At 44.4% G+C, this 19,737-nt stretch overlaps 1 non-coding gene across 1 annotated transcript; it reads right to left on the bottom strand.

Moving 5' to 3' along the window:
- Positions 1–19,159: 19,159 nt before the first annotated feature.
- On the bottom strand, positions 19,160–19,231 carry trnae-cuc (transfer RNA glutamic acid (anticodon CUC)). Its single transcript has one exon. It is a non-coding gene; the product is annotated as a tRNA-Glu (tRNA).
- Between the last annotated feature and the right edge of the window lie 506 nt (positions 19,232–19,737).

Genomic DNA, 19,737 nt, shown 5'->3' with positions numbered 1-19,737 from the left:
ACTCAGTTCTGGTTTCCCTGCTGTCGGAAAGGTGTTGTGAAATTTGAAAGGGTTCGGAAAAGATTTAGGAGGTTGTTGCCAGAGTTTGAGGGTTTGAGCTACAGTGAGACGCTGAATAGGCTGGGGCTGTATTCCCTGGAGCGTCGGTGACCATTCGAAGTTTATAAGGGGCATGTATAGGGTGAATAACGGAGATCTTTTTCCCCAGGATATGGGAGTCCTAAAGTAGAGAGTGTAAGTTTGAGGTGAGGGGGGGAAGACTTTAAAGGGATCTGAGGAGCAGCATTTTCATGCAGAGGGTGATGTGTGCATGGAACGAGCTGCCAGAGGAAATGGTGGAGGCTGGTACAATTACAATATTTAAAGGCATCTGGATGGGTATATGAATAGGAAGGGTTTAGAGGGTTATGGGCCAAATGCTGGCAAATGGGTCGAGATTAATTTTGGATATCTGGTTGGCACGGACGAGTTGGACTAAGGGTCTGTTTCCATGCTACATGACTCTAATGAAACTTGGTGAAAGTCGAAGCGTCATGGTGAAGAGTGAACTTTCAGAAGCAGCTTTCAAAGATGTTTTGCCCTTACGAGGAGCAGAAATCTTCCATTTGTGAGATAGTAGCCGGGTGAGTGAGTACGTCCAGGATTTTGTTAGAAAGTGGGAATTCATTGCACTGTAGGGATGAAGTGTTTTAAGTTTTCCCGGCAGTAAGTACAGTATGCTGAACGGGGAGCCTAGTGAAGGGTTAGGTTGGTTTTAGTTTTAAACTGTTCATTTCTTTCAGGCTCCAACATTGTATTTCCAATGCTTTCAATCAGAAGGTGCAGTGAATCAGTAACTGGTATCGTTAGAAGCCTTACGATTTTCAGTACTGCAGGTATTGCATTGTTTCATCAGCATTGTAAAGGTCACTGGCAGCAGCAGCAGGTGTGGGCTGTATTCACGAAAAATGATTAAACATTTAGATAACACACATACAAAGGGCAGGGTGTGAATTGTCTTTCGATTTGTGGAAGATGGGACATTCATGATGCTGTGATCTGGGGCAAATATAACTGCAGTAAATCATGGAATCCCTTCAGTGTGGAAGCAGGCCATTCAGGCCATCAAGTCCACACTAAGCCCTCAAAACTCATACCAACCAGACACACCTCCCAACCACACCATCAGGTCTTTTCTGCTGGTGGGAGAGACTAGGCTACAAGTTTGGGGGGAGTATATTTCGGACAGAGATGAGGAGGAGCTGCTTTTTCCAGAGAATTCCATATATGGAATTCTGTGCTCAAGGAAGCAGGAGAGGCAGCTTCATTAAGAAACTGTTGAATGGGTTTTTGCGTGGTAGGGGAATTAAGGGTAGTTGGGATAATGCAATTAGGAGGAGCTGAGATGATGTATAGATCAGCCATGATTTTAATGAATGGTGGAGCAGGGTCGATGGGCCAAATGGTCTACTCCTTCTATTACTTTCAAACTATAACCCTGCGTTTCCCATGGCCAACCCACCTCACCTGCACATCCCTGGACACTGGGCAATTTAGCATGGCCAATCCAAATCAAGGCCAGTGAGCAATGTAGTGATGTGGAAACCAAACATCAGAGAATGATAGAAAGGGCCAAGGAAAATAAATGTGCTGGCAATCAAAACTGGATTCTCACCATCACAAAAAAACTAAAAGCTCAGTATGTGAATGTGTGCTGCATTGTTACAAAAGCGAAATAATTGACTGCTCACGTTGAAGAGAATAATTGTGATCTGAGACTCCTGACAGAGAAATGGCTTCAGAATGACAAGGATTGGATCCGGAATATCGAGTGGCTACGTGGCATTCAAGTCGAGTGAGAAACTCATTAAAGGTAGAGGGTAGGCACTGCAAATGAAAGCACTGATAACATGATAGTCTGGTTTAAACTCGGATTTCAGGTCCTGATTTCTCTGTCCTCTGGTCTCCCTGTTCCCACAGAGCTAGATGTTGTCTGTTCTCAGCTCTGCTTGATTTCTGCTGAAGCTTTGACTCCCCTTTACACCCTCTGGAGCAATAAAATATTCTGAGCCTCCTGGAAATGACACCTTATCTATACCCCTTCTGATTTTAAAAATCTCTACAAAGTTATCTGTCAACTTGCTAGGCTCCGTTGGAAAAATGTTCCAGCTTCTTCTTAACTCAAACCCTCCATTCCCAGCAACATCCTGGTAAAGTAGGGAATAGGGAATTGTATCAAATCACATAAATGTACTGTCTGAAACAATCTGGTTGTGTGCTTGCCTGAGATATTGAGAGTCCCTGGTGCAAGTAATTACGAATGCAATTATTTTGGTCACAGAATTGGACAATAATTTTGCAACAAAATGATCTACTCTGATAAGGACGTAGTGGACATTTCTAGGGTAAGTGAACAGTTTGTAGATCAGGGAGGTGAAGTTCCAGACAGTTGAGAAGTGCAAGAAATGATTGTGATAAATAAGACAAAGAACTGTGGATGCTGGAAATCTAAAACAAAAACTGAGAGCACTGGAAAAACTCAGCAGGACTGGAAGCATCTGTGAAGAGAAAGCAGAGTTAAAGTGTCGAGTCCAACAACTCCTCTTCAGGATTCTGAAATAGTTTGTGAGAACCCCTTAAGTTATCTGCCCAGCTTTAAGACCATAATACACAGGAGCAGGATGAGGCCATTTGGCCCATCGAGTCTGCTCCACCAGTCGATCATGACTAATATGTTTCTCCATCCCATTCTGCTGCCTTCTCCTCAAAACCCTTGACCCCTTACTAATCAAGAACCTATCTCTGTCTTAAATACTCTCAATCACTTGGCATCCTCAACCCTTCTCCTAGTGGAAACATCATCTCCACGTCCACACTGTCCAGGCATAGAGTAGCACAGCGCTGCCTGACCCACTGTGATCTGCAGCATTTGTTGTTTTCAGGTACGATTCCAGCATCGACAACAACACGCTTCTAAATTTTGTACCCAGTTGGTTAGCTCTCCCTGGATCCCGTGAGATTTAACCTGATTCAACAATCCGCTATGCGGTACAATTCACAAAGTTCACGGACCCCACCTCTTTCAGCACACATAGGAAGCACGATGGGTCGGTGGTTAGCACTGCTGCCTCCCAACATCACGGGCCCGCGTTCAATCCCGGCCTTTGGGCAACTGCCTGTGTGGAGTTTGCCCATTTTCCCTGCCGTGTGTGTGTGTGGGTTTCCTCCGGGTGCTCTGGTTTACTGCCAAAATCTAAAGATGTGCAGGTACAGGTGAAATGGGCCCACGGTGTGCAGGTCAGGTGCATTAGTCAGGAGGAAATGTACAGTAATGGAAAAGAGGAATGTGTCTGGATGGGTTATACTTTGGATGGTCGGTGGGAACTTATTGGGCTGAATGGTGAGTGTGAAGGTTAAAGTAAACACAGTGCCTTGCTTGAGCTGTTTTCCCAGCTATACCAGAGGCTGAGGGGTGATCATACAGACGTTTATAGAATCATGAGAGGCATGAATAGGGTAAACAGACAAGGTCATTTCCCAGGGATGGGAGAAATCCAGAACAGGAGGGTAATATGTTTGGGGTGAGGGAGGCAAGTGTGAGGCACAATCTGCCGGAGGAAGTGGTGGATACAAGTCCAATTATAAGATTTAAAAGACATCTGGATGGGTATATGAATAGGAAGAGTTCAGAGGGATATGGGACAAGTGCTGGTAAATGAGACGAGATTAATTTAGGCTATCTGGTCGGCACGGATGAGTTGGACCGAAGGACCTGTTTTTATTCTGTGTATCTCTATGACTCTGGCTAGGCCGTAATGTTTTCCATGTCTGTATGTTCAGTTTCTGTCTGGTGTCGGTGCCAATGTCTTGATTTCTAATTTCCCCCATTTCCCCACTTCCACCTCCCCAGATGTTGACCATTTCATGTCTGGTTGTCTCTCAAGAGGCTGCATTGAATGTTCATCCTTAATTGACACTTTTCTTTTGCTTCCCAAAGTCAGACTTACTCACTCCGAGATGTCGTGAAAGATACTAACTTTCAGGTGGAGGGATCCAAAATTCAGAGGTGTCTATCTTGATGTGTTCACTTTTCGGTCTCTGTAAGATCCTGAATCAGTCCCGTCTGGAGAATTAGTTTGAGCGGAGTGAGAATAGAGGGGTGAGAGGGGGTGGGATGGTGCTTTCAATTTTGTGGAAAAAGAAAAGAATGTTCTGCAGAAAGTAGAATTGCTTCTTTGGAATTTCTAACCTGGACTGACAGTGATGACTTTTGTCATTTCCTTTCACAGATTATTTGAAGATCTGAAGACGTAAGTTTCAAAATCAATAGATGAAGAGCTTTGTCTGAAACATTGACTCTGCTACTCCTCTGATGCTGTCTGATCTGCTGTGTTTTTCCAGCATTTCACTTTGACTCTGACTCTCCAGCATTTGCAGTCCTCAATTTCACGTCAATGTCTGGCAGTCACTGAATCCATCGGGATTATAATAATTTTCGTCTATGATTCTGTGAGAAGGAACCAAGCTTTTTGGTTCCTGTTTCAGAACGTTTTCAGCATCAGTGAGACTGGAAGAGGGACCCTACTGTTGCAGCACTCTGATTGTGGAGCCAGTAAAAGGTTATACCGACTGGGAGGCAGAACACACGGCAGGGAGGTGCTGTACACGCGTTTGTGTGCAGCTGAAGCTTCGGTCATGGAGAAACCCAAGGAATCCCGCCCCGTAGAGAAACCGTGGAAGTGTGGCGACTGTGGGAAAGGCTTCCATTTCCCATCTGACCTGAAGACTCATGGGCACAGTCACACCGGGGAGAGGCTGTTCTCCTGCCCTGAGTGCAGAAAGGGCTTCAGCAATTCTTCCCACCTGCTGAGCCATCAGCGGGTCCACATTAGGGAGAGGCACTTCAGGTGTCCCAAGTGCGGGAAGGCCTTCAGCAGTTCCTACGTTCTGCAGAGGCACCACACTGGGGAGAGGCCATTCGCCTGCCCCGAATGCAGGAAGGCCTTCATCTATTCCGCCGTCCTGCTGACCCACCGATGGGTCCACATGGTGGAGAAGCCCTTCAGCTGGTCCAAGTGCGGACAGGCCTTCAAAGATGCCTCTGCCCTGCTGATGCACCAGCGGGTCTACATTGGGTGAGGCCGTTCTCCTGCTCTGAGAGCAGAAAGGGCTTCAGAAATTCCTCCCACCTGCTGAGGCACCAGCGGGTCCACACAGGGGAGAGGTCGTTCACCTGCCCCGAGTGCAGGCGGAGGCTCTCATCATTCTGCTCCTTGCAGAAGCAACAGCGGGCACACCAGTGCTCCCAACAATCTGATTCTGCTGGTGAAGCCGCTGTGGGTCACTGCCAGGACTGTTCCCCTGCCAGGATAGTAATTATAGTGGGAAAATCGGCTGGTATTTTTTGTTTTATGCCCTCGTGCCCCCATCCCGCAACGTTGCTTCCAGTGGGCACTGCTGTTCGTTGAGCCCAGGAGCTGTTCTCTTTTTTTCTGTCCAGTTAAAGAATTGTTGGCTCTGTCTGGGAATGAGCCCCAGTCTGTAAGAAATAGCTGAATACTTCAGAGTGTCCATTCGCATTCAGCAGTGACTTTGAAATTAAATTTACGGTGATGTGCCCGAGTAAATCTGTGGTATTCATAATTGTTTGTTTTTGTTAAAATTATGATTCTCGTGTGCAAGATCTGTTCATCAAGTCTAGTTAGGAACAGTTGAGAAATTTTGAGGGATTGTGGGGAGGGGCTGTACACACGTCTGTATAAGGCTGAAGCTTCGGTCATTGAGAAACCCAAGGAATCCTGTCCTGTGGAGAAACCGTGGAAGATTGGCGAGTGTGGGAAGGGCTTCTGTTTTCCGTCTGACCTGGACATTTCTCGGTGAAGTCACACTGGGGAGAGGCTGTTCTCCTGTCCCGAGTGTGGGAAGGGCTTCAGCAATTTCTCCCACCTGCAGAAGCACCAGCGGGGAGAGGCTGTTCTCCTGCCACTCGTGCAGAAAGGGCTTCAGCAATTCCTCCGCCAAGCTGAGGCACCTGCGGGTCCACCTGTCCTCGTGCGGGTGAAGGTTCTTATCATCCTACAACTTGCGGAAGCATCAGCGGGCGCACAAGTGATCACAACAATCTGATTCTCTTGGTGAAACTGCTGTGTGTCACTCCCAGGACTGAGCCCCTGTGCATTCTGACAGTGTGTTGGTGCAGTGGGAGATTCAGTGGGCTTTTTTTGTTTTATGCCCTTACCCCGCCCAGCCCCGTCGCCAACTTTGCTTCCATTGGGCGTTGCTGCTTGTTGAGCCCAGGAGCTGTTCTCTCTAAGTTCTACTGTTCAGTTAAAGAATTGTTGGCTCTTTCTGGGAATGAGTCCCAGCCTATAAGAAATGGCTAAATACTTTGGGGTGTCGATGTACATTTACCAGTGACTTTGAAAATAGATTTACAGTTACGTGTCTGTGAAAAGCTCATAGTCCAAGGATTGCCCAAAGGCTTCGCAATCCATTGTTGAAAACTGTTTGTTTGAACTGGTAAGTTTTAAAAAAAATCTTTCTTAATTTGCCGCTTAAGTCTCTGTCTCTGAGATGGTGAGGGACTTGATCAAAGGGTTTAAATCATTGCTGTTAATTAGATTATCTTCTTTAACTTTGTCCTAGCAAAGGTGGCGTATTTATAATGTTGGTTTTTGTTTAAATTATATTGTGCAAGATCTGTTCTTCATCAAATGAGCAGGAGAATCGACGTTTTGGGCATCAGCCCTTCTTCAGAATGGCTGATGCCTGAAGAAGGGCTGATGCCCGAAACGTCGATTCTCCTGCTCCTTGGATGCTGCCTGACCTGCTGCGCTTTTCCAGCAACACATTATCAGCTCTGATCTCCAGCATCTGCAGTCCTCACTTTCTCCTGTTCTTCATCAAGTCTGGTTAGGAACAGTTGAGAAATTGAGGGACATTGCATGTTTTAATTTCACTGTGTTGTGAATCTGGTGACGGTAACACTCATTTGTATTGGGTTGCTTACCCTTAGTTGTAATGTCTTTCACCCCAAGTATTCACTATGGTAGTGAGTTCCACAGTCTCACCACACTCTGAGTGTTTTCATGAAATCGTTAGCACAGAATTGGAAGGGAAAGTGTTGACGAGGGCAGGATATAGGGTGTTAACTGCAAAAAGCCAGGAAGATATTCGATAAAGTAAAACCATGACTATGTAGGGACAAATAAGGAACTTTAACAGCAATGAAGAGGTCACACGTCAGTCATAGAGTCGTAGAGATAGACAGCATAGAAACAGACCCTTCGGTCCAAATGGTCGTTACAAAAAGAAAAAGTACTCTGTAGATATTCGATATTGTAATTGGGCAAGTTTCTAGATGCTGTAGTTGGTTGAATACGATAAGGTAAGATAGATGAAATTACTAAAACCAATAATCTAATTGGATGTCGGTAACCATAAAGCAAGTGTATACTGTTGATTGATATAGGTCAATTGCATGCAAGTAGGCCATTCAGCCCATTGAGTCAACATTGACTGACTGTCCCACCCAAACCCAGTTTGTTCCCCTATCCCTGTAACGCAGCAACTCTCATGGTTAATCTACCCGCACCTGCACATTTTTTGGATTGTGGAAGGAGGCCAGAGCACCAGAGGAAACCCACGCAGACACAAAGGGAGAATGTGAAACCTCCACACAGAAAGTCGGCTCGAGGGTGGGGTCAAACCCAGGTCACTGATGCCGTGAAGCAGCAGTGCTAACCACCGTGACACCACCACATGCTGCTCTCGAAAGAAGTGAATTTCAAAGACTCGGGAACACTTGAGAGAAAAACAAAACTCTCCTATCTCAAATGAGAGGTGAGTCTCTGGCTAGAAATGAATGGACATTACATTTACATTGTTAAATCTTCTCCAGATGTTATACAGCTCCATCATATCATCTGTTTCTTCTAAGCTTAAACGGATACAAACCCAGCCTGACATCCCCGTGTCCCCGATTATAAGTTGAGTAAATCAGAGACACTCGACATCACTGGCATGACACAGGATGCCCTCAATCCAAGTTGACCTTAACTCGATAACCTCTTGACCCCACGCCACAATGTGGTCAGCCGCAACTCAGACCTGAACGAGAGCAGAGGAACTGACCAGACAGCGGTGAGGTGGACATTGCATTCCCAGAGAATATTGTTCACGTGAGAATGTTTTTCAGCTCACATTCGGATCATTGCAGGGACTATGTCTCCTGTCATTCAAATGTGTTTGATCCCAATAAAAGCCTAGTCTTGCTGCACATTGTGTGTGTTTTATCTGTGTTTCACGACATGATTTTCTGTTGCTGTCATTCCCATTAGGATGCGTGCATTCAGTACCAGATAATAGTCTCTGTTCTGAATTTTCCTTGAGGATTGGTGTAGAGCGGACTAAATGTCAGTCATAATGGAAGAAGCTCTACTGTTTATTTAACCCTCTGCTGTCATTGTCCTGGGACTGTATGAATGGGGAAGAGTAGAGGACATTTTACTCTGTATCTAACCAAATGCTGTTACTGTCTTGACAGTGTTTGTTGGGAGAGCGTTGAGGTCACTTCACTTTCAATTTAAGAGTAGAAGAAGCTTTATTCTGATTGTATTCCCATGTTGTACTTGTCCTGGAAGTTTTATATGGTTTCTGTAATTGCAATGAATGCAGAATTGGCTGTGGGAGTGAGGATACTTCGACCTGAGCACACCCATCTTTGAGATTTCTGTGCTGATCAAGACAATCTCAGACACCTTCATTCACTTTTCCAACCAACAACAGGGTGGTTAAGGATGGATAAAAATGCTGGCCTTGTCAGCGATGCCCACACCCCATGCATGAATAAATACTTTCTGTTTAAAAGTTACATTCACGTTCCAAACCCTCTAATGTATGATTACTTACATGGAAAATTCCTGTCTGCTGGAATTTCATTTTAAAACATAGGAATGTGTCAACCATGTAGAAGTATAACAAGAAAAACAAATGGAGAATTTAACAGGTAATGAGCAGGACCAGAATGCTGAGTCAGCGTGACCCCCAAGGCGAAGAGAGTTCTCCCAGATGTTGAAGTTACACCAGTGCCTTTTACTCTTGCAGCTTCCCCAAAAAATTGTCCCTGATGTAAGATCATCCAATAACCCGAAGAACTGTTTTTATCTCCATAGCTGGTGCCAGACTTGCTGAGTAATTCCAGCCCTTCTGCTTTACCCTTTTATGGGATTGGAGCTTCCCTAAGTCAGTCTAATAATGAACTGTGGATGCTGGAGATCTGAAACACCAAAATACATAAATTGCTGGAGAAACTCAATAGGCCTGGCAGCACATGTGAAGAGAGAAGCAGAGTTAGCATTTCAAGTGTTGTGACCCTTCTTCACAACTGTTCTGGACTCAGGCCAGGATATTGACCCTGTTTCTTTCTCCCTCTCACACATTCTCCATCAGTGTTGCTAGACTGGCTGAGATTCTCCAGCAATTTCTGTTCTGACACTTTCACAAGTTTGATGTTTGTTATCCATCCCTAATTGCAAGGTGTCTTGCTTGTGCCAATTCAGAGGGCAGTTTAAGAGTCAACCACATTGCTGTGGGTCTGGAGTCACATGTAAACCAGACCAGTTAAGGATGGCAGTTTCCCTCCTGAAAGGACATTGGTGAACGTTGTTTTTTATGACAATTGACGTCTGTGCCATCAATACCATATTGAGACTAACTTTGTGTTCCACATTTGTGAATTGAAGTATTCACATGTCACCTCACCTCTTGCTGTGGTGGGATTTGAACTCATGTTCCCTGGATTACTCATCCTGTGACATCACGTCTACACTTTTGTTTTCCATTGTTTGCCATTTTGTGTTTGCTGTTTATGTCTTTGTCTTCTGATGTCTGGGAAATTGAACCTGTTTGAAAGGTTGCCCTAAACCTGCCCCTTTGACCAAATTTTTGGTCACCTGTCTATTCTTTGCTCCGCTTTTGTGATTTTTAAAGGAATTCTCATTGTGTTCGCGTGAAGCACTCTGAGATAGTTTACTGTACTGGTGTCATTTGAATGCAGCTTGTATCCCTATCTTAATATCTGGAACTAGATGGTCATATATTAAAAGTAGAAGACAGAAATGAGGATGATTCCTTTTCTCTCTGATGGTTGTGTGTTTTCCTCAGAAGGCAGTGGATTCAGAAACTTTAAGGCAGAGGTAGATAGGTTCTTGATAACCAAGTGGATGAAAGATTGTCGGAGATATGTAGGAATGTAGAGTTGAGGTTGAATTCAGATCAGCCATGATCTTATGGAATGTTGCAGCAGGCTCGAAGGGCCGACTGGCCTACTCCCACCCCTTGTGTGTCTGTATCAAGGAGTCTGTGTCTCCCCTCTTAGAGCTATGAACTGCTTCATTCCTTTCCAATATTACCCCTTATAGACAGTTAATTGAACACCAGATGGCCCCCAATTGGGAGCAGGCACATTGTAGCAATAGCAGTATTTCTTGTGTTAATTTTGTTGCTCTTTCTCAGTATTGCTGAGAACCTTCGAGAACCAAAACACTTCTATTATTATCGCACCAATGGAAGTGTTGGTTTGGATGTATCATTGTTGAATTAGCCTTCCCATCTTTTCCAGAATTCTGTGTTTAAAACCCTCGATTCTGGTTTCCGCCCCTGAAGCAGTTCTGACCAAGGTCATATTTGACATCCCTTGTAACGGTGACATGGATGAACATTCCCTCGTCGACCTGCGGACAGCCTTGATCAGGGTTAATGACAGTACTGACCTTCTCCAGCATCACTCTATCCTCTGGGAGGTTCTGCTTTTAGCGTCTTCCGTTCTGATTTGTTTAACCGTTGCTGCTGGTGTTGGCATCTATACTGATGATATCCAACTGTGCCTGAACACCACTTCTCTCCCGACTCCTCTGTCATTCATAATTTACCAATAATTTCATCTGAATGCCTGCCCGATTTCCAGTATTGGATAACCGTAAACATTCCCTTCGTTAAATATTGTGAAGTGTGAAGCCATTGTTTTAGTCCCCAAGGTCGACCTGAGCTTCCCCCGCCACCCGTCACCCCACTCCCCCATCCCAGTAACTCTGTTGACAGCCTTCGTGTCACATTTAAAACTAGGATCAATAGATTCGTGATCAGTTGGGGGACGAACAGTTTCAGGAAAAGGGCAGGAAAGTGCATGTGGAGAATGTCAGATCAGCCACAATCCTATTGAATGGAGGAGCAGGCTCAACGGGTTGAATGGCATTTTCCTGTTCCTATTTCTTATGGTTCCCGAGCCCTTACCTTTGATACAGATTTCTGGTTTCAGTATGTGCCAACACTGAGAGTGCTGATGTTCTCTTGTGTAATATCAACAACTTAGCAACTGCTGAAACCTCTTGCTCCTTTGTTACCTCTAAACACAATGAGCCAATGTGTTTAGGGGAGGCGATGGCTGACTTTAGTGTCACCAGACTATTCACCCAGATAATGTTCTGGGGACCTGGGTTCAAAACCTGCCACGGCAGATGGTGGAATCTGAATTCAATATAAATCTGGAATTAAGAGTCTCATGATGAAATCGTTGTGGTTTGTTGTAAAAACTCAGCTGGTTTCCTGGTGTCCGAACCTGATCTGATCTGCATGTGATTCAGATCACTGTCAGCTGGTTGAATCTTCACTGCCCTCTCAGTCAATTCTTAAAGCTCACATTTTTAACTTTGATTTTGCCAGAATGATTTATAGACGGCATAGGCTGGAGTGTAGAAGGGTGAGGGTGGAGGTTATGGAGGTTTATGAATTCATGAGGGACAAAGATAAGTTGAATAAAGTAGGACTTTAAACTCCTGAGTTGAGGGCAAGGGAAAGTGAAAGTGGTTAGGAGTCTTGAGTTAAATGGAAAGATAAGCAGCAGAATAGAATGTGTGCAGGCGGATTTAAACTTGAGACATACTGGGAATGCAGCAAAAAGGAAGGATAAGTTAGGACATCTTATGACTTCCAATATCTCTAATGATAAGAAAGTTAGCATTAAGGCACTTTACCTGAATGCTCGTCGCATTCGTAACAAAGCAGATGAGCTAATGGCACAGATCATCGTGAATGATTCTGATGTGATAGGCATCACAGAGACGTGGTTCCAAGGGGGTCAGGACTGGCAGTTAATCATCCAAGGATTTTCAACTTATCAAAAACACAGGGAGGTGGACAGAGGGGGCGGGGTTGCCTTGTTAGTGAAGAACAAAATTAAATCTATGGCACTAAATGACGTAGCGTCGGATGATGTGGAGTCTGTGTGGGTGGAAATGAGGAACTACAAAGCAAAATAAACATAATGGGAGTTATGTACAGCCTCCTAACAGAGGTCAGGACGAGGGGCGCTACATGTACCGGGAAATAGAGAAGGTATGTCAGAAAGGCAAGGTCACGGTGATCATGGGAGGCTTCAATATGCAGGTGGACTGGGTAAATAATGTTGTCAATGGATCCAAAGAAAGGGAATTCATGGAATGCTTACAGAATGGCTTTTTGGAACAGCTTGTCATGGAGCCCAAAAGGGAGCAGGCTATTCTGGTCCTAGTGCTACGTAATGAAACAGACTTTATAAAAAATCTTAAAGTACGGGAACACTTAGGAAGCAGCAATCACAATATGGTAGAGTTCAGTCTGCAGTTTGAAAGAGAGAAGGCAAAATCGGATGTAATGGTGTAACAGTTAAATAAAGGGAATTATGAGGGCCTGAGAGAGGAACTGATGAAAATAGACTGGAAGCAGAGCCTAGCGGGGAAGATAGTAGAGCAAAAATGGCAGGAGATTGTGGGTATAATTGAGGACGCTGTACAGAGGTTCATCCCCATGAAAAGAAAGATTATCCAGGGAGGGATTAGATAAAGGAAGTCAGGAAATGTATTTAAGAAAAAAAGAGAGATCCTATAAAGTGGCCAAGAGCACTGGGAAATCAGAAGATTGTGAAGGCTACAAAAACAAACAGAGGATAACAAAGAAAGAAATAAGAAAGGAGAGGATCAAACATGAAGGTAGGCTAGCCAGTAATATTAGAAATGATAGCAAAAGTTTCTTTGAATACACAAGAAACAAACGACAGGCAAAAGTAGACATTGGGCATCTTCAAACTGATGCTGGAAGCCTAGTGATGGGAGATAAGGAAATAGCAGGAGATCTTAATAAGTACTTTGCGTCAGTCTTCAAAGTGGAAGACATGAGAAATATCCCAACAATTAAAGGGAGTCGGGGGGCTGAGTTGAGTATGGTTGCCATTACAAAATAGAAAGTGCTAGAAAAGCTAAAAGGTCTTAAAATTGATAAATCTCCTGGCCCCGATGGGCTACATCCTAGAGTTCTGAGGGAGGTGGCTGAGGAAATAGTGGAGGCGTTGGTTGAGTTCTTTCAAAAGTCACTGGAATCAGGGAAAGTCCCGGATGATTGGAAGATCGCTGTTGTAACCCCTTTGTTCAAGAAAGGATCAAGACAAAAGATGGAAAATTATAGGCCAATTAGCCTAACCTCGTTTGTAGGTAAAATTCTAGAATCCATCATTAAGGATGAGGTTTCTAAATTCTTGGAAGAGCGAATCTGTTGGAATTCTTTGAAGAGGTGACAAGTAGGTTAGACCAGGGAAACCCAGTGGATGTGGTCTATCGAGACTTCCAAAAGGCCTTTGATAAGATGCCACACGGGAGGCTGCTGAGCAAGGTAAGGGCCCACGGTGTTCGAGCTGAGCTACTGGTATGGATTGAGGATTGGCTGTGTGACAGAAGGCAGACAGTTGGGATAAAAGGTTCTTTTTCGGAATGGCAGCCAGTGAGAAACGGTGACCTGCATGGTTCTTTGTTGGGGCCGCAGCTGTTCACATTATATATTAATGATCTGGATGAAGGGACTGGGGGAATTCTAACGACGTTTGCCGATGATACGAAGTTAGGTGGACAGGCAGGTAGTACTGAGGAAGTGGGGAGGCTGCAGAAGGATCTAGACAGTTTGGGAGAGTGATCCAGGAATTTGCTGATGAAATTCAATGTGAACAATGCGAGGTCTTGCACTTTGGAAAAAAGAATACAAGGATTGACTACATTCTAAACGGTGAGAAAATTCATAAAGCCAAAGTACAAACGGATCTGGGAGTGCTAGTCGAGGATTATATAAAGGTAAACATGCAGGTTGAGTTGGTGATTAAGAAAGCGAATGCAATGTTGTCATTTATCTCAAGAGGGTTGGAATATAAAACACCGTTGTGCTCTGAGACTTTATAAAGGTTTGGTTAGGCCCCATTTGGAGTACTGTGTCCAGTTTTGGTCCCCACACCTCAGGAAGGACATACTGGCACTGGAGTGTGTCCAGCGGAGATTCACTCGGATGATCCCTGGAATGGTAGGTCTAATATACGAGGAATGGTTGAGCATCCTGGGATTGTATTCATTGGACTTTAGAAGATTAAGGGGAGATCTAATAGTGACTTATAAGATAATACATGGCTTGGAAAGGGAGGATGATAGGAAATTGTTTCAGTTAGGCGAGGAGATTAGGACCCGTGGACATAGCCTTAGAATTAGAGGGGGTAAATTCAGAACAGAAATACGGAGACATTTCTTCAGCCAGAGAGTGGTGGGCCTGTGGGATGCATTGCCACAGAGTGCAGTGGAGGCCGGGACGCTAAATGTCTTCAAGGCAGAGATTTATAAATTCTTGATGTCACAAAGAATTAAGGGTTACGAGGAGAATGCGGGTAAGTGGAGTACAAATGCCCATCAGCCATGATTGAATGGCGGTATGGACTCAATGGGCCGAATGGACTTACTTCCACTCCTATGACTTATGGTCTCAACGACTGTCTTTTCCCGAAGGGTAGGGGAGTTCAAAATTTGGGAGTATATTTTTAAGATGTGAGGGTGAAGATTTAAAAAGCACGGGGGTGGTCAACATTTTTTACATTGAAGGTAGTTCGTGTGTGGAATGAACTGTCAGAGGAAGTGGGGGATGCAGGTAATGTTACAATGTTTAAAATTACTTGGAGAAGTACATATGAGCCAAACACAGGCAGGTGGGCCTTATCGTTCCTCAGATGTTCAAACGGACAGCCAGTCAGAGGGGGGCAGCTCCACGCCTATCGTTGTTGTGTGGCATGTGTGACAGCTGCAACAAGACGTCCCAACTCCTGTGCTCAATGCTCTGACCAATGAAAGCAAGCATGCCAGAAGCCTTTTTCACCAGCCTGTCTAGCCACGACTCCATTTTCTAGGACCTAATAACCCGCAACCCGAGATCTCTTGGTTCAAGATACTGCATATGAAACAGATTTGGTGCTTGTTGGCAGACGTTAATATTTGGTGCATATCTCTCCTCTAATTTGGTATCTTATGTTGAATACCATCACCGATGAAGTCCAGTGTGCCAAAACCTGAACTTCAAAATCCCTCTGTTCAACTACACTCAAGGTCCTACCTTTCACCATGTAAATCCTACCTTGATTTGACTATACAAAATGTAAGATCATCATATTTCGCTGTATTAAACTCCATTTGGAATCACTTTCAACTTGTGCAATCTAGTTCTGGACGCTCCCTCCCCAGGTAAAAGGCCTTTCCTATTTACCCTATCCATGCCCTCATGATTTTATAAATATCTATAAAGTCACCCCTCACCCTTCAAACCTTCAGGGAAAATGACCCTAGTCGATTCAGCATCTTCCTGTAGCTCAAACTCTCCAATCCTGGCAGCATCCTTGTAAATGTTTTCTGAACCGTTTCAAGTTTCACAACCTCCTTCCTGTAGCAGAGAGCCCAGAATTGCATGCAGTATTCCAACAGTGGTGTAATAAATGTCTTCTCTGAAGAGGATTTTTAAAAATATAACGACAAGCAAATCACGTTAGTTGGGCAAGACTTTCCCATAGCAGGTTGTTTTGGCTGTCCTTCATTAATCTATGTTTTTTTTTCAGTTATGAGAAAATATTTTGTGGGATGTGATGATTGCGAGCACATCCAACATTTGCTCATTGTCCCTCGTGGCCCTTGGACAGAGTAATTGTGGCTACATGCCAGAAGGCAGTTGAGAGTCAACCACATTATAATAGGTCTGGAGTCACAAGGTGTGTGTGCTTGGTGCGCGCGCGCACATGCATACATGCATGCAGAGTTCATGAATGACAGATTTTGTGTCTTAAAAAGGACAGTTTCTGGAGAAACACAACAGTTCTGGTAGCATCTATGAAGAGACAACAGTGTTACTGCTTTGAGTCCAATGGTCCTTCAAAACTTGGCTGCATTCAAAACATTAACTGGTTTCTCCACACAGATGCTGCCAAACCTGCTGCGTTTCCCCAGCAATTTTGCCTTTTTTTGCTGATCTCCAATATCTGCAATTCATTATTTTAGTGAATAACTGTTTCCTGGTTGCCAGGAACGAGATAAACTTTCACTTCCAGATCTTTTTATTAGTTGAACATAAATTCCACCAACAGCCATGATGGGATTTGAATTTGTGTTCTCAGAAGACCTAGATCTCTAGGTTGCTCAACCATTATCACTAGATCCCAATCTTCCCTTCAATGACAATTTTCTCCTGACAATTTTCATTTATTCATTCATGGGATGTCGCACTTTGTCTCCCACTATTGTTTGGGTAAACATCAACTTCAATTTCCTGCTGTTTCCCCATAATTCTCAATTCCCTTTCTGATTTAAAAAAAATATATCTTAGTTTTGAATGCACTTAACAATCCAGGCTCAACATCTGTCCCAAACATGCAATCCCTTATTTGTAGGTTATTCCCTCTGGTTCTAAACTCACCCACAAGGGTAAACGTTCCCACATCTAGCCGGTCACGTCTCCTCAGAATCTTGTTTGTGACAATAATGTTACCTCGAAATCTTCTAACTTTTATTAAACACAGGCCCAACCTATTCATTTCTCCTCATAAGACATTATTTCTATCCCTGATAGCATCCTGGTCAACCTTCTCTGGACTGCCTCCAATGCCAGTATATCTTTCCTTAGCTGAAAGGCCCAAAACTTCTCCCAGTGTTCAGTTGTGGCCTAATTGGTGTCTGATTTAGGTTCACTATAACCTCCCCACTCTTATACTCCATTTTAAAAGCAACATCCCATTTGCCTTCCCTATTACTCACTGAACTTGGATGAAGTGTTCATGGATGTGAGCTTGCAAATCCTTCTATTCAGCAGATTTCTCCATTGAACATTCAGCACATTTCCTCTTGGCAAAGTGCACAACCTCATTTTCCCACATTCTATTCCAACGGCCAAGGTTTTGCTCATTTCCTTAACCTGTCGATATCGCTCTCCATGTCATCCTCACCACCTGCATCCCAATCAACTGTCTCTACTGCAGTCTTGGCAATAGTACATTCACTTCACTTATCCAAGTAATTCATATCCATATTGTAAATAGTTTTGGCCGCAGCAATGTACCCTGTGGGAAGTTGCGATCCTGAACATACCCCTTATCCCTACAGTAACATTGGTAAGCCAATCATCTATCCATATAATCAGAGCGTCTCCAATATCATGTGAATATCATTGGCACTGCCAGCAAGTCTTCCCAAACCGTCCTTGAAAAAGTGGTGGTGAGCTGCCTCTTAAATTGCTTCACAAATATGATGTGGTCTATAATAAAGGCTCAGGAGCGAGTTCCAGGATTTTGATCAATTACATCGAAGCAATGCGTATCTGTCACAGTTGGAATGTTGTGTTCACACTTATCTCCTCTTGCTGGTTGAAGTGATGGAGTGAAAGTTGCTCTTGAAGAGCCGCCACTCATATAATTAAGCCAGACAGATCGATTGTAGCCAGACACTCTGCCATTTTGACTTCTCATCAATCTACATTCTTTCCATCTAAGTTTTATTCACATCAAACTGCCACGCAATGCTGTTAAGGCCTCAGTAAACTATAATAACGTGAAGATCGCTGGGATGATTTTCTACATCCGACTGCAATATAAACACAGATCATTGTTTCCAGTTTTGGTGGAACAAAAGACATCGTATTGGTGGATAATTACAGTTAGTGCAAACACAGCTAGCCGTCGGTAAATATTAATCCTGTTCACTTCAATGGCCAAATTGCAATTCAGAAACCAAGTGCACTCGGCTGCTTGTAACATAGACAACATGACAAAATGGCTCATTGGATGAGAAATGGGACATTGAGGAGGAGTGAAATGTTTGCTTTTGGTCACTTCTACAATTGTTAGGAAAACAGGTTGAAAGGATTCTTAAAAGGTGTCTGAAGGAGTGGTGAGGGATAACACTTCAGACAGCGCAAAGGGGAAGACCACTTTCTAGTGGAAGAAAAAGACATTCCTTATTTCTGAAAGAACTGGGAAACAGAAGAGGGAATGAAATCTGACTTGGGAGCTATTTCGTATTTGTTGAGGATGTTGCTTCATCACAGTCTTGGTTTAGAGCATAAGTTCTTTATCAGGAAGAAAGGGTGGCCCAAGGGGGCTGAGAGATAAATGGGCAGGAAGTGGGGCTGGAGGGAAGGCAGCTGGGAGTGCAATCGGTAGATGGAGGTAGGAATTGATGGTGATAGGTCAGAGATGAGGGTGGAGCAAATAGGTGAGAAGCAAGGTGGACAGGTATGACAGGTCAAGAGGTTGGTGTCGAATTGGAAGGTTGGATTTGGGGCAAGGTGCGGGAGAGGAAATGAGGAAACTGATGAAACCTGCATTGATCCCATGTGGTTGGAGAGTCCCAAGGCAGAAGATGATGTGTTTTTTCGACAAGCGTCGGGTAGCAAGACTCGCACAAACAGCCCTTCCAACGACCCAACCCAAACTTTGTGTCCGCCACAGTGATGACACTTTTGTCATCACAAAATGAAACAAATTAGAGGGAACCTACAACACCATCAACAATCTCTTTACTGGCATCAAATTCACAAAAGAGGAGAACAACAACAAAGTGCCATTTCTAGATGTCACAGCAGAGCCGACATCAATGGTAAATTCAAAACAGCGTCGACTGGAAAACAACGCACGCGAAACAAGATTTTTCCTAAAGAAGCAATGATCACGACACATACAAAGCAATCTGAATCAGGACACAGATTCAATGAGCCACGACACACCGCAGCACCCAGGGACTACGAAGATAAATAAACAATTGCACAGCACATTTTAGAAGAATGGGCAGACTTTACCCCTGAAAATTGCTTCCCTGGCCGGGAATCGAACCCGGGCCACGGCGGTGAGAGCACCGGATCCTAACCTCTAGACCATCAGGGAGACATAGATGCAGCCTGTCAGCTCTATTGAAAATGTCTTCCCTGCCCGGAAATCGAATCCGGGCCACGGTCGTGAGAAGGTGTTCACCTGTGTATCCAACAATGTCATTTCTTGTATCCATTGCTCCCGATGGGATCTCCTCTACATTGGGGAGACTAGAGACCCCTCGCAGAGTCAAGTCACAGCGCTTGAGGGAACATCTCCAGGACACCTGCACCAATCAACCCCGTCACTTTATGGCCCAACATTTCAAACCCCCTCCCTCTCTGCTGAGGACATGCAGGTCCTGGGCCTCCTCCATCGCAGCTCTCTCCCCACCCGATGCCTGGAGGAAGAATGTCTCATCTTCCGCCTCGGATAAATTCAACCCCAGGACATCCATGTGGACTACACCAGTTTCCTCATTTCCCCCACCTAACATCAGTTCCAAACGTCCGGCTTAGCGCTGTCCTCATGACCTGTCCTTCCTGCCAATCTATCTGTTCCCCTCTGTGGGCCCATTGGTG

Source organism: Chiloscyllium punctatum, chromosome 36 (assembly GCF_047496795.1).
Source record: "Chiloscyllium punctatum isolate Juve2018m chromosome 36, sChiPun1.3, whole genome shotgun sequence".
NCBI lineage: Eukaryota > Metazoa > Chordata > Chondrichthyes > Orectolobiformes > Hemiscylliidae > Chiloscyllium > Chiloscyllium punctatum.
This window is presented reverse-complemented; position numbering and strand designations above follow the sequence as displayed.